Source organism: Chlorocebus sabaeus, chromosome 10, assembly GCF_047675955.1.
Source record: "Chlorocebus sabaeus isolate Y175 chromosome 10, mChlSab1.0.hap1, whole genome shotgun sequence".
Taxonomy (NCBI): domain Eukaryota; kingdom Metazoa; phylum Chordata; class Mammalia; order Primates; family Cercopithecidae; genus Chlorocebus; species Chlorocebus sabaeus.
The window spans coordinates 100,529,647-100,549,939 of NC_132913.1; the positions used below are offsets into that span (position 1 = coordinate 100,529,647).

The 20,293-nt window shown below is 34.0% G+C and overlaps 1 protein-coding gene across 14 annotated transcripts in view; it reads right to left on the reverse strand.

The window, feature by feature from the left end:
* The window catches only part of IKZF2 (IKAROS family zinc finger 2), a 163,128-nt gene that overhangs the window by 108,888 nt on the left and 33,947 nt on the right, over positions 1-20,293 (reverse strand). For 2 of the 14 annotated variants that reach the window (XM_073020050.1, XM_073020051.1), the window contains one exon: positions 1,260-1,409. The exons of the other annotated variants lie outside the window; for them this stretch is intronic. The gene's annotated coding sequence lies outside the window, so the exon portion shown is untranslated. The remainder of the gene's footprint in view (positions 1-1,259; positions 1,410-20,293) is intronic. 14 annotated transcript variants of the gene reach the window in all.

The window sequence follows — 20,293 nt, forward strand, 5'->3', positions numbered from 1 at the left end:
TCATATTTTAAAGTATTCAGAAACCTTCACATTTAGCCTTTATGTGCAGCAGATGAGTTATTCAAATGACTTTTAAGATCAATCATACCCTTGAGATTCTATGACTTATAAAATATAATTAAACTTAATTAATAACTCTTTAAGTACTGACTTTGTCATATATAAGCAGAAATTGTGACTCCTACATTAGAGGTGATTGTATCATAGAACCTGATACATAGCACACAGAAGTGTTCAATAAATGCCATTCCCTTTCCCCTAACTTCCAGCTCACCCCCTCTGCTCTCTATCAATATGTACTTGTCAGCAAATCAAATTTTTATTTGTAATTAAAAGGTGAAAATATATAATTACCTATTTACAATATCTATTGTCAAACATCCTTACCTTAAATTAATGGTTGAATGTAATCTGGCAAGGAACAGAAGTATATCAAAGGACCTCCTAATTCTACATTTTTGAAAAAGACCCTATAAATTAGAGGAAACTTTTTATAAAAGTGATTAACAGTTAATATGAATTAATCAACCTCAAAAAAATCAGAGACGTTAGGTCAGTGATATCATTCTATATCCATGACTCTAGACCTTCACTGTGCATCAGAATTATCTGGGGAAATTAATAAATCATTATAAATGCCTGAGCCCTACCCCTATTTTTATTAAATTGGTATGGGATGGGGTAAAGATATCAGTATTTTTTAAACATATCCAGATGGTTCTAATGTGTAGCCAAAGTTGAGAACCACCATTCTACATATTGAGAAGAAATAAACTACAGAATAGAGTGACTTGCAAAATGAGACTAGAATCCAAGTTTCCAATTTTAGGACTTATAAGAAAATCTCCTCCTGGAATCAAAAGAGGTTTGAATATGTATTATATAATATGAAGATATTTAAACATATTGAGGTACTCATGACATTTAATTGGCATTCAACCTTACACAAAATGATGATAGTCAACAAATGATCACCCTTACTACTGCCATAAATGATCCTTCCATCACACCTTAATTTCAAAAGTAACATTTTTTTGCTCCTGAATCTGAAGAAAACAAAAAAAATCTCAAAGTCTAACATAATTACTTTGCAATTACCTTTTGCCATACATAAACAGAAAGAAGTCCTCATAACTAATCTTCTCTACATAAAAATGAACAGACAGCAGAAAAAATATATAGGAATAGAATCACTGCCTTAGGTGATGGGCAGAGAGTTTCCAAAGCAAAGCATTCTCTCACTCTGTCCCGGTTAAAACCTGTTTGTCTGGGGATTGGCTCAGCTGCTCCAGTTCCAGCTTCCCGGCCTTCCAAGGTGCTGACGTGACCTCAGTTGTCACTCTGCTGGAGTTGGATCCAACTAACAAAATCCAACACATGCAAGCACTTGTTTCTCCATTATCCAGTGCCTTCAAGGGCAGAAGAGAATCAGGGAGTCAGTCACCTCTTTTAATCTTGCCCTTGATAGTTTTTATCCTCAATCCTTAAACACGTCCAAAGGTAATTAGGCAGATGAATATCAATGATCAGCAATCAAATGGACCAAATGAAGAAAACAAGATATAAATTCAGTTAAATATTAGCTAGTTAATTTACAGAAGTGAAGCATCTAGTTAAACTGAGTTTACTCATATACTGATGAAGATCTGAAGAGGGAAGCTACATGACAAAAGTCAGCCTCCTCCTCTCACCCTCCTTTCTTTTATAAAGATAACTGAAGAGATTGAAGAAGGAAACAAATATTGTAAATATTACTGTAAGATGCAAATATCATAGACATGCTTCCTAAAAGTTGAATATCTATGTACACATGAAGAGTAGAGAGATGACGTTTAACAATCACATCTCATCTGCTTTTTTTGAAAAGGGATTCTATCTTATAAGCTGTATCAAGTGTAACTTGAACATGTTATCCTTAAATTTTTGTGCTCATCAACAATTTGTGGTAACAGACTCTGAGATCAAGAGCAACGTACGTGATGAAGCCTCATCTTACTCCCTATACCAACTCAGCACTGAAGATTTGCATGCTTGAGCTTTCCTCTTCTAGCTCTAACTAATTCCTGATATACAGGGTGGTACACAGCTTTACCTACAAGCACAAAACAACATTCTTTACCCAGTAATGTTATTACCTCCTCATTGAAAAGAAAAAAATGTGAAGCACAAGATGTGTAATCATATTACGAACAAAAGCATGTTTTAATGTTAGCTTTTTTAGTTAGCTCAGTGACCATCAGCACATTTTTAACCTCTCTGACCCTTAGCTCGGTATCTCTAAAATGAGGGTAATATGGAACCTATCCCGTTGTGCTTTTAGAGGATTAAATAAGATAAAAGACACCCTATTGCACATTGTAAGCACTTAATAAATGATAGTTATTACTAGGTATATGAGTAAAGGCTCTACTGCTTTAGACTCAAAGAATTGGCTTTCATTTTCATTTAAGGTTACTTTATAAAAATTATATGGTTACCTACATGAGTTACTAATATAAGTGGGTTTTAGATATGTTTATATTTTAATGTATAGCATTTAAGCTAACTGACACTAAGCACATGGATAACTCTTCTAATGTCATCTAAAGTGATATTTCTTAAATGAAATATCCTTCTGTGGGAAGGACCAATTGATTTTTTAAATTTCTAATTCATCACATTCGTATAATAAAGTCAAATTTGACAAAAACAAAATATAAGCCCCCAATTTGTATTACTCTATCAAACTTCTGTGACAGTTTTAAGCATTTACTCAACTTCTATATTTAATTTCAAGGCAGACTGGTAACAAATGCTTTCCAGCCTACAGACTGCATATGAAGTAGAACTGTTATAAAGAACACTTGATTTTAAGAATGATGGATATGGACTGTTTTATAATAAAACAAACTAAAATTAAAAACCAAAAATCCTTATTAATGGTGTTTCACTTACATGACTCTCAATTCAAAGTAGGTATGAATTTTAAAAAACAGTAAAATTGCCAAAATACCATAGGAGCCCCTTGGTGAAAGCCACGTATTTAACATACTGTCTTAAAAGGCTATTTAATACAGCCACTGAATTCTAACTTACTGTTGATTTAATACAAAGCATTACTGTGCAATAGTCACTAAATAAACTATGAAAAACCACCAATTAAAGTAACCTTACAGGTTTACACTTAAATTTTTTAAGGAAGTTCCTCACACTAATCTAACTACAATATACTTAGGAACACTTGTCAACTTTAACAGTACTTGTTGCTACTCTAGGTAGTGTTTCTTTTTAAAGGCCAGGTACTTGTATAAAGAAAAGTCCCAATATTATAAATCCAACAAAGTCAATAATACATTAAAATGTTTAGTTTGCTGTTTTTCTTACAGAACATATAATACTTTCTAGGTATTTACTTTTCTAGTGCTTTAAGATTTCAACACAACGTTTTTTCAGTTTTGGCATAATGAAAATTAATAATACAGATCCTACCTACTTGGGCTGCCATGGTAGAGAGAGAGAGAGAGAGAGAGAGAGAGAGAGAGAGAGAAGAAGAAGAAGAGAGGAAGAGAGAGAGAGAGAGACATCCCTTTATTGATTAAACAAAATCCCCTATTTTCCCTATGCCTAGGAGAAAAAATATTATCATGAAACAAAGTGAGATGGACAAACAACATTCTGATGTCAATAATGTTAAAATTTGGTTTATCAGTAAATTACTTCATATCTTTCAAGCCTGCTTTAAAAAAAATCTCGGAAACCATAAAAATGTTTTCATTAGTTATTTAAAACACTAGACTAGGTAGTGACTAAGATTTGAGAAGAAGATAAGAGGCAGTCTCTAAACCAGCATTACTCATTATTTCTCCAACCGGGAAAATTTTTTTCTTCTTTCAGAGGTCAAATTAAAACTACCTTTACCTATGGTTATCCAGAAAAGGAATCAGAATTAAAATAGAATAGACAGGTTCACTGTAGTCTACCTAAAGAAAACACTAGGAAAGAATTACAATATATAAATTTCCTTCACATTGAGGTTTTTCTGGCAACTGACACTACCTACTATTAATTCTGAGATTACAAAAAAAATAAATTAGTTCAAATGAAGAAAATTCTCACCTAGGCTCAAAATTAAATTCATATTTAATTTTTAAAAGCAATTATTAAAAATGTTTATGTCCACAAAGGAAAGCATGACCCTAACGTCTTATAACAATCAGCTATCAAATGAATAATCCAGCACCTTTAAGAGTATTTTTAATCAGTCTCTGTATTCCATCATACATGAAATATAGTACAGCTTGTTCCATGTTTGGTCCAAGATGCTAATGATAGTAGCTGTGGCAATCAAATCAGTAGCACAAATGATAGTACGTTCACACCTAGAGTGCAAAGAAATATTCTTTCTTACCACTTTATTCTCACTTTAGCTCTGTCTAAAGGACAGGAGATAATGTCATTCCTCCCGTAACAAATAAACCTGCCATTTCAGATAACTGATCCATGACAGGTTACTAGTATTCAAAACTGGCACTTAGAACATTGTCACCATGCAAGCAAACAGGAAGCAATTTGCAGGCATAGACCTGAATCTGCTACATGGATCTTTTTTACTTTTCTTGGTAAAACCAGGAAAGAAGCACATACAATACACATTTTTAAAGAAGTGGTGATTTTCATTTTTTCAGTCATACTGTATTTAAATTAGAATTTGTGAGTGGCATCTTTCAGACAGGACAGATGTGTAGTCCCAGAAATATTGAATACTTTCTGCACCTAGGAAAGTCAAGGCGTGATGCTGTTGGCAGTTGTCAGGGTATCTGTTTGCCCAACTTTTATTCAGCTGGAGCAAAGGTAATAAGCTCTTGAAGCATAAAAAGAAAGTGGAAAAAGACAAAATTTGCAAATTGATAATTTTCAAAACTGAATTAAAATGCATAGTACCGTACAGGACTTGTTCATTAAATGTAATACAAACAAGAATAAACTAGAGCAATTCACAATTCACCAAGACAAGCTGGGAGGTTGTTTTTGCACCTCTTCTTGGTTTGCTCCCAATGTACAAGCAATAGGAAATTTTTAAAGGAAATAAGATGTCAATCTCATAAAATCTCAATAACTCTTCATTAGAAATTAAACAAAAATAATGAATAAAAATCCACAGCATATAGCAAAATAAATTTTAATAAGACTAAATATAACATTTAAAGGAAGGGGAGATCTCAATTTTACTGAATTTACAGAATAATATGTTGATTTCACTAATAATCAATTGTTCTATTCTTCTTGTCATATTTCCAGCTGTACTATAATTTTTTTTAAGAAAGAAGTGCTTCCTCAGTAATATTCTGCTGCTGTACAACAGCAAGCAAAACAGCATGCATGAAGGCATCAAGATGAAAGCATATGTGACAAATGGGCAGCCTTTGGTTGTAAAAAAGTTCCTTTTTACTCTCAAATATTGTGAGATAAGCAGTAATGGAAAAATAAGAGAGGTAAGATGGCATGGACCCAAGGAAAAAATTGGAGGGTCAAGTCCATATAGTGGTCAGGACAATGGCAATATAAACAATAATAAGTAACCACGCTCCTCACATTTTCTAAATACTATAGAGGGGGCTTAAATATACAACTAATCTAACAATCTTAAAAAACATAATTATTCTCACTTTGTACAGGTAAGTCAACTGAGGCTCAGAGATACTAATTTATTCACACAAGGTCATTCAGTCAGTAGCTAGTTATTCCTTTGGGTAAACAATGATAGACTGTGATAAATGATGATAGAGAGACCAAAAGACATGTATACACATATATCACAACTAATGGTAATGCTTAAATTTGAAGGATTGCAGACTGTCTTCAAAGCTTGGACAGACAGCTTAATAATCACAAAAGGATAATAAAAAGTATTATATGAATACTTATCAAAGATAACCTCCTGATTTATCAAATTAGCAGACTGAATGAAAAGAAAGGCTTAAGAAAACTTTAGTGGGCACTTACTGAATGTATAGTGAATGAGAGAATGAATGAATGAGTATAAGATGGCAAGTGATAAATAGGCCTTTTTTCTTTAAGGAAAGGATAGGAAATCTCCTTAACCTTCCTTATTTCTATGTTCACTCTCTGAAAGGAAATGTCTTCTTACAAAAAAACTATGACATCTCTGATCTTCAATAAATGTTTGTTTTGTAAACTTTGAATAATTAGGGGAAATAGCAATATAGCAAAATATTTGAAGATAGTTTAAATTACAAATAAGCTATTTTAAAATCTATACAGATGTGTTAACGATGTTTGTTTTTATAGCTTAGAACAACTGTTACAAAAATAAACAAAGCTCAAATAATCTCACCATAAAATTCCTTAGTTACAAATTTAGTGATATCAGATTTATAAGAAAATGTTAAAAGGACTTTGAATTTCCTAAAACGAGTAGTATATTTTGAAATGTATTGAATAAAAGTGATACTTATATTACATACATGATACATTAAAAAGATTTTTAGTGTTCAAAATTACATATTTCCTGGATAAAACTGTGTTTTGTTTTCATTATTTTAATGCTCACAATGCCACACCTCAGATTCAATTTGCAATATAGATAAAATGTAAGGGGGAAAAAGACCTCCACGTCTAGAGGTATTACAAACTTGCAAAAAACATTAATAGTACAGTTGAAACAGAATGTGTTAACCTGTCTTCTGAGGCTACCACACAAGTGTTTTAAAAGTTTTGTTTTGCTGTGGTTTTAAAGCTTAGTGTGTAATCTCTCTACCACTGCTTCTAACGGACAAAAAAAAACAAAGAGTTACAACTCAAACTCAGTAGTAAACCACAGGGCAGAGGCAAGGGGTTCTCAGCCCATTCCTTAACAGACATGTTGCTAGTCCTGTCTGCACCATCCTAACTCGCCTATGTTCCCCAGGCCTTGAGCCAAAAGTATCATTTTACTGAGTGAAGAAAAGAGTTTCATTCTTCCAATCTTGTACTGCTTTCACCTCAACCTTGCAATCTTGTTTTTCCACATTTTCTAATTATTGAAATGAAAGCATTCCCCCCAAAATATTAATAAAGAATAGGGAAAGGAAGAGAATGAGAAGGAGATGTTCTCTTCTAGATAGTACGCAGAGTACAAAGCACTATTTTAAACACTGATAAGGGCATGCATAGAAGCAGGGACTCTGCTTGCTCCCAGTGAATTCAGGTAATGTATCCATTGTTCCAAATTGCTATGGTCTGGTGACAGGAACCCAACTAGAACAAGCTTGCCCTGCATTTTCTTTTGCATTTAGATGCCAACTTTGATAAGGTCACGCCTTAAAAGATCCACATAGCATGCAACACACAGATAGCAATAAAGCCTTCAGCCATTCCCATACTCAGATAAGAATGTAAAAAGAAGAGGAAATCAGAAAGACATTCACATATACAAACAGATTTACAGGGACAACCCGTTTATAACTACACCTATCTAGATCACTTCACACACCAGGGACCTATGTGGAGCCAACAACAAAGGTACTTTAGAGATTCCCTCCTCTCCCAACCCCCCATGCTCCTATCCCAGAATTTTCTCAAAGGGGCTCATTGCTTTCCCTCACTGGCTTCCTTTAAGTAGTGTCGAAAAGACTTCCCTTAATGCTTTGACTGCTTCTTTCAATTCCAAGGACTCCCTGAAATGTCCCATTTATTCCCCTGACCCTCCCAAAAGGTTTGACTCCTGTTCTACTGCAAAGCTCTCCCTCATGAGCTACCCACAGAAACCAATTCCCTAGACTGCCTTCCCTCCCAATCATTCCCTGAAGATCCAATCCTCTTCTGCCTTGCTGTTTTCCTTTCCAACTGTTCCAAAGTACCTAACCTGACATCACTATTAGTGAAAATACACCAGAGGTTTTGGGGGAAGGGAGGAATACCATTAGAGCAAAGGAAAAACACACCAAAAACACACATGCACACACAGTGCAGGAATGATGTTCTAATTCCTGGACTGGTTTTCTCTTACCTTTGTCTATACACAATACATCACCTCTGACACACTCAAACATTCCCAAAAAGCTTGATTAAATGATTTTTATCTGGCACACTTAAAGAAGTATAGTGGGGGGAACGGGGGTGGTATGTCAGTATATGACATTTTTTTCCTAACAAAAACAGCAAAACACACCAATTTATAAAATTGTGACCAAAATCAAAACACAAGTGCAAAGATCCTTTTTAAATTTGTGATTATCAAATGCTACAAACCAGAATTCTGCAAACAAAAACCAAAGAACTTCTTCAGCCATAACTATTGATAGGTTAGCATCTTGCTGAAAACTCCTCTTGTGAAAACGCTGTGCTCTAGCTCAATGCTTAACCAGACCCTTTTGGAAAACTTTTGTTATTTCGTTGTAATGTTTTCAAAAAGATTTAAGCGTTTCCAAACAACTTGTTTTACACTGACTTAAGTTTTACCTAGCTCAGATAAAAATAGATTTCTTGGGCAAAAGATAAATGTACAATTTGTTTGAAAACATTTTCTTCAATCAGTATATTTTTGTGACCTAAAATATAGTAACAAAATTAAGCGATTCAATTTTTCACTTTAGGATATAAATTTACCTAAACTGTCTTTCTTTAAATTGTTACACTTCATGATTAGCTACTTCTCTTTTTAAAAAGGCATTACCATAATGACTGATAATTATCATCCCAATAATTAGTATTTAAATATCTTTAAAATCAATCTTTTTCAAAAAAAATTTCTTCTGTGGTTGAAAAAAAAATTATGGAAAGAGGGCACCAAACTATTTTTCTGTTTAAGAGATCCTTACATCTGTTTTTCAAAGGAAGAATTGGTCTAACTATTCTTACGGGAAAAAAAAAAAAATGGTTAGGCACGGTGGTTCACGTCTATAATCCCAACACTTGGGGAGGCCGAGGCTGGAGAATCACTTGAGTCCAAGTGTTTGAGACCAGCCTGTGAGACACAGCGAGACCTCAGCTCTAGAGAGATATTAGCCAGGCATGGTGGTGGTGCATGTCCCTAGCCCCAGTTAGTCCAGAGGCTGAGGTGGGAGGATCTCTTGAGCCCAGGAGTTCGAGGATGCCACACAAGCCATGATCATTGTGCCATGTACTCCAACCTGGGCGACACAGTGAGGGAAACCCTGACTAAAAAAAAAAAAGAAGAAGAAAAGAAGAAAAAAAGTGTGTTTTTTTTAGTAGGTTTTCCATTTCTGAGACTAAATATCTACAAGTCTCTTGCCACTTGAAAAATCTAAAAGTGAAATATCTCAAGTCTCACTCATAACTCTATTCTTCATACTTTGTACTATGATGAACACATTAAGTAATACATATATTTAAGATGTGGTTAATATGTAATCTTGGGCAAAGGTACTAAAAACTATCCGATTTACAGCAAACGACAAAAAGAATTTTAATTTTAATTTAAAATATTTCTTATGCCACCCATTAAGAAAGTCATTATATGATAAACAGCAGATACATCATGCTGCTGATTAATTATAATGGGGAAAATCATAAACCTGGAAATCAATTATATCACATATAGAATGACAGGGTAAGGAGAATGTACCTGTTTGTCAACAGGTCCATTGTCTCTGATAAGCAAATTAGCCTGCTTAGAGTCAGAAACAACACTTAGGGCTCCCTCAGACACACAGTGAAAGAAGACCATCACAAACCACTCAGGCTGTTAATAAAAGACAATCAAACAATGGTCCTCAGAAGACCATTGCTCATCCCTTGCCCATGAGAACTTTAAGGCTTAGCAAGAAAAACAAAGAATTATATATTTCTTGGACAAGATTTATCACATTTATGTCAACAAAGAGATCATCACTGTGAGGTCTTACAGCTTCACAGTTGTAGTTTTTAAAGGGGGGGCATCACTGAACTCCCAACAAATTGTATAGCTCATTTTAAGTACGTGTACATATACGTACTTTCCATTAGTATCACAAAATTCTAATTGCAGAATTGTCTCTAAATGTTTTTCTCACTGTGGAAAAAGCAGATTTGCTCACCTGTAGTGAGAACCTGACTGGCACTTAACAGGGAAGGTATGTAAATCATGGTTCAAGTTCAGTCATTCCTGGAACTGTGCAACTACCTTCATGTATTAGAGTTTTCAGTGAAAATTCAGATAATTTATCTCAGGAATTCTTACAGGAGGGAAAACAAACAACACACATACACACTTATAAACTCTTTGGCAAGATCACAAAGATCTTAGGCCCTTCTTGACAACATTTTAGAGAATTACCAAGAATACTGGAACAGGATAGAACAAAATACATGCTGAATTAGAAGTCAAAAAACCTGAAGTTCATCTGTGTTCTAACTGTGCAGGTCAGTTTTCATATCTCTAGAACAAAGGGAGGTGTGATAGATCTCAAAAGTTATGATTAAGTGAAATGTAAACAATCAGGGAGCATGATGCTAAACTGGGCAAAAAGAAGCAAAAACAGCAGTGACACCATATTGAGTTGTCAGAAGAATGGAGTCAATATAAACTGGGGAAAAAATGATTGAAATTACTATAGAGAAACCCACAAGGCATTATCCTTTTCAGTGTTTAATGAGATTTCCTGAAATATTCAAAATGGATGCTTGCTTTGATGTCAACTAGGATAACCTGTGAAAAAATGAAATAAAGACTATAAGATGTAGAATTATCCATTGGAAAGTAGGTGATTTTTATCGAGGGGAAAAAAAAAGTTTTCTGACAAAATTTTATAAATTTAAAACAATTTCTTCTACATGATGTACTATTTTACATAATGTAAAATGTTATGCTTACATTAGCTTTATGTACCACTTCCGCCATCCCCAATGACCTGGTCATAATAAGCAGATTTGTGTGCATGAAAAGACATAGGGACCAGCTTCCAAAAAACCCTTCTCACTGTGCCCCACAATTTGAGAGAGCAGAGCTACAAGCTGAGCTACTGAACTGATATGACCTGAGATCTGATCCCACTGCAGTGGCCATCGGGCTACAGTGGTAGTGTTACTTTACCAAAATAAACCCCTCCTCAATAGGAAAGCGGTCCAAGAGTGCTTCCAGGTGCCAACTTCTACTCTTCTGGAATAAAATTCCACTAACAAAGTTGATACAGCTTTAAAGCGCTTTTCTTTAAAAGAACGTACATATATTTAGATTCTATTCATCCTACAATTCAATCTCGAAGAATACATAAAAATGTATTGCTTTTTTTGCTGATATAAAAGTAACACATGCTCATTGTAAAAAAAAAATGTAAAATCTAGAAAAGTATAAATCAAACAAAAATCGCAAAGAATCCCAACACTCAAAAATAACCACTATTCATATTTGGTGTATATTCTTCTCATCTCTCCTCTATGAAATATACATCTATTTCTATATGGTAGGCTTTTATTTACATATTTGAGATCCTACTATATAAACTTGTATAACCTTTTTAATGTATGTATTTAAAAAAAGTCTATGCCATAATCATTCTTAAAACACATGGTTTTTAACAGCTCCATTTTATTGTATCCAACTAATATATTATTTTTTAAATAACTGACTACTATTTAAAATATTTCAAATTAGTAATTAATTCTCCACATTAAATAATCACTTTGGGGAGACTTATTTTAGAAGTGCTATTTTAACAGTTGATTCTACCAAATTCTCAGCAAGTAAAAAATGCAAGCAGACATAAAATTATAGCAGTGAAAATTTTACAATCCACCTCCCCTTTATTTTACTCAAATAAATCAAATCTTATAGGTAGTGGCAAACTGTGCATATTGTCTTGTTAATATTCATCTTGAAATTTTAGGGCTACACATCATAATTAACACAACCACAGGAATAATAAATGCTTGCACTGAAGATACTATACTAGGTATTATAAAGTCACTCACTCCAACCTTGACCACAACCCTAACGCATGTATTAGTATCACCTTGTTTTTTAACAGATTAAGAAATTAACTTTCTGAAAGGTTAAGTAATTCACACAGCTATTAAATGAATCCTACCAAAACTTAAGACGCAGCTCTTGAATCCCATTTCTAAACAGATATTTAGTGTTCTCATTTACATTTATATGCTATATATTTATATTAACTGTACTATGATCACCAATGAAAATAAATTCCTAACACTACCATTATTATCATGATGTTATAGTATAGCAGTTTGGCAATGCTATATTTCAAGAAGAAAAACATACGCAAGGTAAAATATATACAGAAATTTTAAATAATATTATCATTTCTAAAGTTGCATGTTGTACAAAAATGATAAATTTTAAAATCAACGCTAGTCTTGATTTTTGTACAACTGGTGTTTTAAAACTACCCACTTAATTAAACTGTTAGATATTAATTGTTTGATGGAGTTAATGCATAGGACACAAAGACATAAAATGCAATTAAAATTATTAAATGTACACAATAAATAAAACCATCAAAAAATGGTCTGAGTATAAGGAATCTACATCTAAACTGGGTGTTGGAGAAGCAAATTAATGGATTACAGCAGTTTCTTACAGTTCCACTGGCAAAGAGTTGAAGGGCTGACACTTTCAGTCTCACCCTATAGAAATGTTTTCTCAAAAAAACTAATATTTAGTGTGGTTTAGTTGTTGTTATTAGTGTTTTTTTCCTTTTGTTTTGTTGTCAAATAGGTAGATATTTGAATGGTTCAAAAATCAAAAAGCATAAAAGTACATCTAGTGAAGAGTCTTGTTCCATCCCAGCCCTTCATCTGCTCAGCTGTCATCCCTCTATCTATACACTCCCAAATAAGTAATTATTTCATTACCTTCTTGTATATCCTGTGAGTTTTTGAAAATAATTATTAGTAAACATTTCTGGGTGTTTTTTTTGCCCAACTTATTTTCTTCTGTCCCTTCCTTTTTTTTTAAAACTTAGCAATATATTTTGGAAATCTTTCCATACTCATAAGATTCTTATTTTTTATATACCTGCATAATATTCAATTATTGGATATAGCTAATTTATTTAATCAACCTGCTACTGATGGGCATTGTTTGTACAATGTTTCCCATCTTTTGATGTTAAAAACAATGCTGCAATGAATAAATCTGTGCACTCAACATTTGACAAATTATTATAAGATAAATTTGTAGAAACAGGAGTACTGAGTCAAAGCTTATAAGCATTTGTTCCAATTCACATTTATATAAATTTATACTCCCATCAACAATGCATAAAAGTCTCTGTTTCCTTGCAGCCTTGCCAACACAGTGTGACATAAAACTTTCCGTTTTTTGCTAATATAATGAATTAGAAATGCTATGTCAGTATAGTTTTATACACCTCCTATTTTGGGTGCAGTTGAGAAAAACTTTGTATGTGTAGAAGCCAATGGTATTTTTTGTGAACTGTGTGTTAGAATAATTTAACCATATTTCTATTAGATGGTGACTGTACTTTGGCAATTACTAGGAGCTGTTATGTATTAGGCAGATTAGCTCTTTAAGTCATCATATGAGTTGGAAATTTCACCTCCAGCTCATCATTTATCATTTGGCCTTATTTATGTTATTTTTTGCCATGTAGAAATTTTCATTATTTAAAATTAATTAATCCTTTGAAATCGACTTTCAGATATTGAATTTTATTAAAAAGAGCTTCCCATTGTAAGGTCATAATAGACATTCATATTTTCTTCTATTACGTGTATGGTTATCTTTCATGTATATATCTTTGTTCCAAAGAGTTTATCCTGAAGTTTAATATAAGATATAAATGATATTGCATCTACCTGTCAAAGAATACAGTGTCTTTCCCATTTTAAGTAAGCTTCTGCATATTCCTTAATACAAATATTACACATTTAAATATTTGCATGTTAATTTAAACTTCCTTATTACTAAATTATTTTGTTTTTAAATTATTTGTCTTTCAGTTGATTCTCTGCAGTTTATGGATACAAAACGTATCATCTGTAAAAAGTGATCATTTTATCTCTGCCAATCAAATTTTTATAATCCTATTTTTTATTATCTAAATACATTGGCAGTTTCGTCCAGAACAATATTAAAAAAGAGTAAAGAAGGCAAACAAAATCTGCCTAGTTTCTGAAATTACTGAGTGTTTTCCTATGACTCATGATGACTTTTGGACTCACATACATACATTTTATCACTCTGAAGAAGTTTCCCTTTATTTCTATTTACTAGGTATAGAGAATGGTTGCTAAGTTTTGTCATGTTTTTTCAGTGTCTACAGAGAAAATCATATGATTGTTCTCTTTAATATGATAAATATTAGATGTCCTATTATTGATCCATCCTTGCATTGCTGAAATAAATTTATTTTGTTAATAACAAATTATTGCTTTCAGGGAATTCAAATTGTATTTTTTTTTTTTTAAGAAATTGCCACTTCTTTTTGGACTATTATTACTTGATATTGTTAAAGGACAAGAGGCCAAGCCTTAAAGCAATAAAAAATTCAACCAGAAAGATTTGCAGAGGAGAACTTTGGGTTAAGGACTAGGTATAAATTAATAGATTATGTTTGACAATTACAGTTTCATTGGTTAATGAAGCATTTTATCCTAACATTGTTTATGGGTTATTTTTTATTTAACAATACATTAATTCAACTTAGTACAGATTTACTGAACATCTATTATTTTCAAGGTATTGAGATTGTGTAGTTCAGTGGCTTGCAAACTATTTTTGGCCCAGACAGACAATAGAAAATATATTTTTATTGTAATTCAATATATACATATGTCTATGTATGTCTAAATACATATTAATGTTTATGAAAAATGACTTCATGAAACAATACTATACATAATCATAGTTCTTTTCTTCTTCTTTTTTTTTTTTTTTTAAAGACAGGGTTTCACCCTGTCTCCCAGTGACAGACCGTGCAGTGGCACGATCACAGCTCACGGCAGCCATGAACTCCAGGGCTCAAGTGATCCTCTTGCCTCAGCCTTCTGCATAGCTAAAATTACAGGTGCAAGCCACTGGGCCCAGCTCAATATTTCATATTCTATTATTTTCTATCCCTTATCATTTTTACTAAAGCATTGGTTTCTATACAGTATATTGATTCCCCAAACCATAATAAATTGAAATTTACAGTTTGGGAAATATTATCATATTAGCTAAGGGGAAGGATTCTGGAACTAGGCAACCTAGGTTTGAATCACAGCTTTACCTCTTAATGGCTTTTAATTGTACCTCAGCTTTTCATCAGGCAACACTAGTATCTACCTCATACGGTTTTATTGAGATTAAATGAATTAATACATGTAAATATATGTTTGAAATATGTATTTGATTTGTTTAACAAAACCTTTCCCTTGATCCTACAGTTGCTAAAAAAAAAAAACAAAACAAAAACCTGCATCCCCAAAATACCAAAACTGTGGAGAAATCATTAAATATACAGACTTCCTAACATCTCATAAAAATAATTATGAGCATGCCAATGTAATCTAAGTATCTGATTGTTTTTAGAAGTGAATCTGGGCCAGGCGCAGTGGCTCAAGCCTGTAATCCCAGCACTTTGGGAGGCCGAGACAGGCGGATCACGAGGTCAGGAGATCAAGACCATCCTGGCTAACACGGTGAAACCCCGTCTCTACTAAAAAAATACAAAAAAAAAAAAAACTAGACGGGCGAGGTGGCGGGCGCCTGTAGTCCCAGCTACTCCGGAGGCTGAAGCAGGAGAATGGCGTGAACCCAGGAGGCGGAGCTTGCAGTGAGCTGAGATCCGGCCACTGCACTCCAGCCTGAGCGACAGAGCGAGACTCCGTCTCAAAAAAAAAAAAAAAAAAAAGGTGAATCTGAACTGGATCTTCTCTTTCAAGACCTGGGAGATAACAGTAAATATTAGCTAAGTTAAATAATCACTAAGGTGTCTCTTTTATTCCTACTTTTTGTGGATGTTCCTTGCTCCAACAGCTATCAAACAAGTTGATAACACTGAGACATAGTGGAGATCTGTAAGGTATAACTCGAACTCATTCTGAAATGGTATAAAGTAGCCTAAACTTTACAGCATTTAGGAGTTTAAACATCTCAAAATCAGCCTGGAGGAAAGAATAATCTTATTTCTTCCTTAACTCAGTTTTTCGGGGCTTCTTCAAAGTTAACTTTAGAGCCCATGAACAGCTTTTTCTTATCATTTTACTATTATACAAACTTGCTAGGATTTATCCCTTGTGCATAGCAGATGGTATTAAAATGTAAATTACCTCTGGCAAATATGCTACCTACTTTCAGGTACAAGCTCAAGAAATCACCTAACTATGCAAATATCTGTTTCTCTAAAAAACAAAGAACCATGTTTCAAAGTTAATTTACTTTGGAAGTAAGAAGTTTGGTTGTTGCTCAGTTTTTTTTTCCCTTATCTCTCTTTTCTTAAGATGTACCTATTGATACTTGGCACATATGTTTTTTCTAATTGTTGTAGGGAAGGGGTGGAGGGAGGTGTTTTCTTTGTTTTAGCATGTTTCTAAATGTGCCTGGGATTATATTCTTAAAGTTGGCATCTATTGAGCAAGGAGGGGCCAGGTACACAAGTTTGACAGAAATAAAGGTAAATAGCTATTTTTATACTCATCACAAGGATGACAAGTGCTAACAATGGCCAGAATGCCTATCTCCCACTGCAACTGCAATCCAAAACTCCGCCTAATATAGCTGTAATAATCAGTTATGTCTAATACATCTCTTGGGCCTGGTTCTCTGCCTTAAACGTCTTCCTAAAATCTCTAACACTGACACCCAACTCCAAATTTTAAGTTCAAATAATAGCTGACTGAAAGTTTTCTGTATATTTTCAGTGCTTATATTTGCTAATGATAACAATAGGTTTTCTTCAAAAAAAAATTTTCTTCCTCAGATTAATCTAAAATGAAATCTTCCTCCATAATAAAAAGGTGTGTATGTGTGTGTGTTATAGGTGCAAAGGTGCAAAGGGTTTTTTTTTAACTCTGACAAGTATTCTGATAGTTTTACTTTGAGAGATCCTAAATGTAAATTGTTACAGAAACATCTAAAATGATATTTTGAATTAAATAAAATATTTTTAAAAACCAAGTTTTTTTCTTCCTTGCCTATTTCTCCCATTCATTTACTGTTGGTTGGAATTGAGAAATGGAATTAATAGTGATTATTTAATTGGCCATGTGATGTATGACACCGAATGAACCAAATGCCTTCCCAAAATAAAGTGTATGAAAGAGAATGTGAAACTCAGGGTAAGAGATTTTTCCAAAAGTCTTCCACAGAGTGTGAAGATGTGAACCTGAACAGCAACTGATTTAATATGATTTTGATCAATGCAAAAACTTCCTAAGAAACAAAAGCACAGCAGGCACGGTGGCTCATGCCTGTAATCCCAGCACTTTGGGAGGCCAAGGTGGGCAGATCATGAGGTCAAGAGATGGAGACCTTCCTGGCCAACATGGTGAAACCCCATCTCTACCAAAAATACAAAAATTAGCTGGGCGTCGTGGCACGCACCTGTAGTCCCAGCTACTCAGGACGCTGAGGCAGGAGAATTACTTGAACCCGGGAGGCAGCTGTAGTGAGCGCAGATCGCGCCACTGCACTCCAGCCTGGTGACAGAGCGAGACTCCGTCTCAAAAAAAAACAAAGAAACAAAAGCATAAACCTATTTCTAGAATGAAGGCAAATGCACGTTAACCCTTAAAAGTTACAACAGAGTAGTTATCTGGCTCAAAGAAGGCAGAATCACAGCTATAGTAGGTAATGCTGGATGATGGCAGCTGTGAAAAAGCTGGATAATAAATACATATAATCGCATACATTATAATAAAGCATACTGCATGTTCCTACACAGATCTAAACCTAATTCCATTTATTCAGTATTCGATATGTTTACTGAAGTTTTCATGAATGTCAGGCACTGGTCTAAGAAAATAATATAATGTATTATGAAACAATCCTAATTTGAGGTATGAGGAAGGAAAACAGTGACTAGAGAGTAAATAACACTAGTCTCCTCCTGAATACGCTATACTATTAAATAAAATTCTATAGGCTTAAAACAATGGAAGAATTTAACCACATAGCGAATATTTCCTTTATCTCTCTGCCACCCTGGGAAAATGTCGGTTTTCATAGTGAGGTCTCTCAAAATGATAGCCAACTAATCAGCCAAGGTTCTTCAGATAATGTGAGCTTGCCTGGCTAACCAGGCAGCCTGCCCATCAACTTCAGATCCACATATCTCCTGAATTATAATCAGAGACTGATGTTCACACCCTGAAACCAATTCATAATGTGAACTCCTGCCTTAAAAATAAATTAAAGGGATAGGTAAAGGCAATGCATGACTCAAACCATGTGAATCTCAACAAGTATGTCCCATTTACCATCTTGGAACAGTCATAATTGGTATTAGACCAAGCTTTTCCCATCAAAACTAAAAGACAATGGAAATGCTAAACACCAAATGTCAGTAAACCAAAAAAGTAAAAATATTCACATGGTGTAATAAATACTTAGATTTTATTTTACTTTAAAGCATTTTAGCAAATAGCCATCACATTGTTACAATGTATGGGTGTACGACAGAAAAAAAAAAACAACTGTGTAACATCAGAGCTTTCTTATTTTGTATATGAGTAAAACAAGGAAAACAAGACAAAAACAAGGTAAAACTCTTAGATATAGCAAAGCACTGCCTGGACCTCTTTTAATATAAAGGGATAATAGATTATAATTTATTGACCTTCTACTTAATAACACTATTTTTAGAAAAACAAAATCATATTACTACCATCTTAAATGTTAAACTCTTTCTTGGTTACAGGAACACAAAAAAGAGATACTGGTTAGTTCATTACCACAGAATGAATTACTCTGTAGCTGTTAATAATTATAATATATGCATGTGCTTAGAAACATGAAACAGTGTTGAGGACATACAATGTTAAAGGAAAATTAATTATGTCATAAATAATTCCTATTATACAATCCCATCCATTTCCATGTTTACATGGTCACAGAAAATAATCTAAACAGTTATACTTTGAGTTGCTAAGTGAATTATATGCAAAGCACTTAGAACAATGTCTAATACACAGTAAATGCTCTTTAAGAATTTCTGCAGGCTAGGGGCACAGTGGCTCACACCTGTAATCCCAGCATTTTGGGAGGCCGAGGCGGGTGGATTGCTTGAGTCCAGGAGCTCGAGACCAGCCTGGGAAACATAGTGGGATCTTGTCTCTAAAAAAAATTTAAAAAATTATACAGGCAGGATAGCCTATGCCTGTAGTCCCAGCTACTTGGAAGGCTGAGGTGGGATGATCACCTGAGCCTGTGAGGTCAAAGTTGACACGACCCACGATCACACCACTGCACTCAGGCCTGGGTGACAGACAGAGACCCTGTCTCACACACACACAAAAATCTGCTCTTACCATTTTGTATGGTAATTGGCTCTGAATGTACAATTATGACAGCTTTAGCCCTGACTTCCTTTTACTTGTACATGTTCTCCTTCTCGTTAATTAACCTGCATTCATTCTATCAAAAATGTTTATTTAAAAACATATATCATTAAAATATATTTTATAAAAATCACAATTTTCATGTCCAATAATCACAATTTGGAAAAATTAACCGATATTATAAAAAATTCACCTAACTGTTGTACCTCATAATTTGTACTCAATAGCACTTAAGGTAAATTCCATAGGTAAAAAGCCCAGAATTTGAGGTATATAAGGAAGAGAAGAAATAAACATTAAAATGTTAGACATCTGAGTGTTCTGTGCTGAACAGTGAAAGAAATTAATTTCACAAAAACTCCTGACCCCAATAAACAAACCAACATTGAAAGGAGCAATTGTCATTCAACACTACCTCCCCAACACAAGCCTTATGAGATACTGCCATTCAACCCACAGTTACTGAAAAATCATATCTCACATTTATTGGAACACTTACTATGTGCTCCATACTTTGCTAAGAGATTTAAAAGCTTAATCTCATTTAATTAACCCAACAGTCTTATGAGAGAGATGTTTTTCACACCCTTTAGGGCTGAGAGGAACGAGGCATGGAGAGGGTAAGTAACATATCCAAGATCACACAGCTGGTAAGTGGAGCCAAGATTTGAACCTAAGCCCCAGAATTTAATCAGTAGTTATTGAACACCTACTCCAGGAAAAATGCTAGGCACAGCAAGGAGCTGTTAACTATGCAATAGTCAAGACCTCTGCCCTGCTAAAGGCAGGGGCTCTAACAGTTACTCTAGGTCTACCCTCTTCAAATTCTGATCCTGAGCCCCTACATCCA